At 45.9% G+C, this 4,968-nt stretch overlaps 1 pseudogene; it reads right to left on the bottom strand.

Annotated features, from left to right (window-relative positions):
* Window positions 1–4,559: 4,559 nt before the first annotated feature.
* Window positions 4,560–4,677, bottom strand: LOC126102488 (5S ribosomal RNA; annotated as a pseudogene).
* Between the last annotated feature and the right edge of the window lie 291 nt (window positions 4,678–4,968).

The raw sequence follows: 4,968 nt of genomic DNA, 5'->3' as shown, positions 1-4,968 counted from the left end.
TGGAGATGTCTTCTGAAAAGCACGTTGCAAGGCATCCCAGACATGATCAATAATGTTCATCTCTGGGGAGTTTGGTGGACAGCGGACGTATCTAAGCTCGGGAGAGTGTTCCTGGAACCACTCTGCAGCAATTCTGGACGACTTGGGTGTCGCACTGTCCTGCTGGAATTGCCCAAGACCGTCGGAATGCACAGTGGATATTAATGGATACAGGTGATCAGGCAGGATGCTTACGCATGTGTCACCTGTCAGAGCCGTATCTAGACGTATCGGGGGTTCCCTATCACTCCAACAGCACACGCCCCACACCATCACACAGCCTCCACCAGCTTGAACTGTCCCCTGCTGACATGAAGTGTCCATGGATTGCTGCGGATGTCCACCTTACCCGTTCATGTCCATGTGCTCGATATTTTTAATCTGAACCGAGACTCATCCGATCAGGCAACATGTTTCCAGTCACCTACAGTCCAATGTCGGTGTCGACGGGCCAAGGTGAGGTGATCCATGGACATTAACGGGTGAGGTGGACATCCTCAGCAATCCATGGACCATTCATGTCAGCAGGGGACAGTTCAAGTTGGTGGAAGCTGTGTGATGGTGTGGGGCGTGTGCTGTTGGAGTGATGGGGAACCCCTGATACGTCTAGATACGACTCTGACAGGTGACACATTCGTAAGCATCCTGCCTGATCACCTGTGAGCTTCATGTCGTGCAGTCATCAAGGGTACACGAGTGGGCCATCGGCTCCGAGAGCCCATATCGATGATGTTTCGTTGAATGGTTCGCACGCTGACACTTGTTGATGGCCCAGCATTGAAATCGGTAATAATTTGCGGAAGGGTTGCACTTCGGTCACGTTGATCGATTCTCTTCAGTCGTCGCCGGTTCCGTTCTTGCAGGATCTTTTTCCGGGCGCAGCGATGTCGGAGATTTGATGTTTTATCGGATTCCTGATATTCACAGTACACTCGTGAAATGATCGTACGGGAAAATTCCTACTTCATCGCTACCTCGGAGATGCTGTGTCCCATCGCTCGTGCGCCGACAATGACACCACGTTCAAACTCACTTTAATCTTGATAACCTACCATTGTAGCAGCAGTAACCGATCTAAAAACTCCGCCAGACATTTACTGTCTTACATAGGGTTTGCCAACCGCAGCGCCGTATCTGCCTGTTTAGGTATCTCTGTATTTGAATACGCATACCTATAGCAGTTTCTTTGGCGCTTCAGTGTAATTGTTGGCCGGCAGCACGTTTCGCTCCATCTGACCTATAGTGTAGCCGAAGACGTACTTGTGATCGTAACCCTCAATTCTCATCCTGCTGAGATAATGTTATGGATAATAAGGCAGGAAAGGAAAATGGAAGAAAACGTGGCTGAGAAGGAATTTAGATACAGAAGGAAAGAGAAAAAGTATAGTCTACTGGCGAGTAGCTCGTTACGGGCTTTTGTTGAAGTTTCGAGAACATACCTTCACCGAGGAGTCAAGCAGTATATTGCTCCCTCCTACGTATATCTCGCGAAGGGACCATGAGGATAAAATAAGAGAGATTACAGCCCACACAGAGGCTTACCGACAATCCCTCTTTCCACGAACAATACGAGACTAGAATAGAAGGGAGAACCGATAGAGGTACTCAAAATACCCTCCGCCACACACCGTCAGGTGGTTTGCGGAGTATGGATGTAAATGTAGATGTAGATGTAGATGTAGATTTAGATGAGGGGAAGAGCTTTTGCACGTTTTATACAGTAGGAGAAAGCTTCTGATAACGTGAGCTGGGGAAAGCTTGTAAATATGCTGATAGAAAAACGAATGCACGGGATAGAGAGACGGTTGATTGACTCACTATATGTGAACCAAAAGGTTTCGGTCAAACTGAATGCAGAAAACGTATAAGGCTCGGTTGTTGTCCATCACCTACACTTTGCAATATTTCCTGAGTCAATCCTTCCGACAATTATTCCTTTTCCGATTTCTCCACATTTCACACTTCCCTGCCTTTCTATTTATTTCATTTTTCAGTGACTGAATCCCCTGGAAATTTTTGTACTTCCTCTTTTCACCGATCAACTGAAGTATTTTTTCTGTTATCCATGGCTTCTTCACAATTACCTTCTTTGTACGTATATTTTTCTTTCCAACCTCCGTGACTGCCGTTTTTAGAGATGCCCACTGGACCATTCCTTATTGCAGTATCTATAGTTTTAGACTACTTCAAGCGTCTCTCTCCATTCCAGTATGTCCGTATTCCGTTTCTTTGGGTATGGATTCTTCCTGTGTAATCTCTTTTACACTTCAGCCTTTTCCTCATGACTATTACAATGTGATCTGAGTCTATATCTGCCCCTGCGTTCGTCTTACAATCCAGTATCTGTTTTCGAATCTCTGTCTGACCATGACGTAATCTAAATGGAATCTTCCCGTATCCCCTCCTCTTGCTATTCGTGAACAGAGTATTCGCTACTATAAGTTGAAATTTATTACAGAACTCAATAGTCTTTCACCTCTTTCATTCCTAGTAGCTAGCCCATATTCTCCCTAAATCTTTCTTCTACTCCTTCTCCTACAACCGCATTCCAGTCCCCCGTGACAGATTTTCATCTCCCTTTGCTTATTGCATTTGCATCCTCTTGTACCTTCTCTATCTCGTCATCTTCAACTTGCGACGTCAGCATGTATACCTAGTTGTTTGTTTGGTGTCGATTCTGATGAGAACAACATTATCACTGAACTGTTCACAGTAATAAACACTGTGCCCTATCTTCCTGCTCATAACGAATATATTTTCTGCAGCAGCAGAAAATTATATAATGAGAGAATCATTATATAATTTTCTGCTGATCTGACCAGAAATCCTTGTCTTCTTCCCACTTCACTGATTCTCGCTACATCTAGATTCAGCCTTAGCATTTCCCTTTTCAGATTTTCTAGCTTCCCTACCACGTGTAAAGCTTCTCACATTCCATGCCCCGACACGGAGAACGTTATCCTTTCTTAAGTTAGTTAATATTTTTTTCATAGGGAACTATTCCGGAATCTTTTGCCAACGTAGAGTCATAATAAACCTTTTTCAATTACAAGCCACATGTCGTGTGGATACGTAATATGTGGCTTTGATGTAGTGGTTTCCATTGCCTTCTGCAGCCCCATGCCATTGAGCATTGGAGATTCTTCCGCCTTAGGGGTAGTTTCCCACACCAAGGACAAGCGAATGCCCTGAACCTCTGTCCACTCCTCCGCTCTCTTTGACAAGGCGGTCGGCAGAATGAGGGTGATTTTTTGTGCCGGAAATTGTCGGTTGCGAATGCTGATGATTTTTATTTAAAATTTAATCGGTTGTGGGGTTCGAACCCGGGACTGAGCACGTTCTGATTATTAATCAAAGACTCTACCCCCTTTTGTATTTATTATTTTGTTAAACAAGGCTACCTGCCCACTGATAGAACACGCTGAACAACCGTGCCGGCCCCCTTGACCGCAGGTTACTCCTTACATCGATAGGCGAACCTTAACACCAAAAATTGGCCCACTTTCCTCCACCACCTATATCCGCGTGTTCAAGTTTCCCGGTCGAGGAGCCAAAACGCTGAAAAAACGATCGCCAAAGACATGTATGGAGAAGAGACAATAGTGGTTGAAGAGAAAGAGCAGAATGTAAGGGAGAAAGTAAAAGACGGTGGGCATGGGAGAGAAGAAGAAAGGGAGAAAGACAATGGCAGTGAGGCAGAGAAACAACGGAAATGACAGACGGTTACAATGAGAAAGAAGAGTGAAAGAAAGAGATGAAGACAGTGACAGTGCGCGAGAAAGAGAGAGAGAGAGACAGAAGAAAGTTCCAGTGGAAGACAAAGAAGACAGTGGGAGAGAGATACATGTAGACAGTGAATGTGAGAGGGACATGCTGAGTATGAAGACTTCACAACAAAACAGACTGGGCAGAAGGGCTGACAATGTTCTGTATTAAAAGAGCGCGTATATGTTTATGTGGCAAATTTTATTGTGAAAAAGCCGGAATGAGCATTGAGGCAGCTGGCTGCCGGCTTTTCTATCATAGTTTTTCAAAGAGAGGCACATTTTTCTGCTGGTGATGTTATACCTATTAACGAGTACGGTGTGACTGCATTTTAAATTTTTAAATACAGCCCACAATTATGTAAAACACTGAAATTATTTTTTTAAATTTTTTGATGCGAACTGCTACGAAAGTCTCCGTCTCTGAGCTTCCGCTTCCAACAACTTCGGGTGAGCAGTGACGCCGCATAGCAACGGCATTAAAAGCAGCAACTCCAGATATGCACGCAAACGCATGGGACTAGTTTGACCGAATGTAAAAGTTATATAAACAAAGCACTCCGTCTTCAAGCCACGAGTGACCTACCGGGACCATCCGACCGCCGTGTCATTCTCAGTGGAGGATGTGGATAGAAGGGTCGTGGGGTCAGCACACCGCTCTCCCGGTCGTTGTGATGGTACTATTGACCGAAGCCGCTACTATTCGGTCGAGTAGCTCCTCAATTGGCATCACGAGGCTGAGTGCACCCCGAAAAATGGCAACAGCGCATGGCGGCCTGGATGGTCACTCATCCAAGTGCCGACCACGCCCGACAACGCTTAACTTCGGTGATCTCACGGGAACCGGTGTATCCACTGCGGCAAGGCCGTTGCCGTAAAAGTCACAAGTACTGATAAAAACTGCACAAATTTCAAAGAGACTTTCAGTCACTCGTCTGCGCTCTAGTCGGCAACCTGCTGATGGATTCAGCCACGTACATAAGCCAGGCAACGCCGCAGTACCGACTGTGCGCCTTACAGCCTACAGTGGAGGTGAGAGTGCGGATGTGTGTCGCTACAAGAAGACCTGCTTTTAGGTGGCCTGGCTCTTCAGCCGGGCGGTAATGCTCAGAATGTAAGCAGAGGCCTGGAAAGAAACAAGACCGCCCGTCTCCCAAATATGGGA

The sequence above is a fragment of the Schistocerca cancellata genome, chromosome 9 (assembly GCF_023864275.1).
Source record: "Schistocerca cancellata isolate TAMUIC-IGC-003103 chromosome 9, iqSchCanc2.1, whole genome shotgun sequence".
In the NCBI taxonomy this organism is placed as follows: Eukaryota; Metazoa; Arthropoda; class Insecta; order Orthoptera; family Acrididae; genus Schistocerca; species Schistocerca cancellata.
This window is presented reverse-complemented; position numbering and strand designations above follow the sequence as displayed.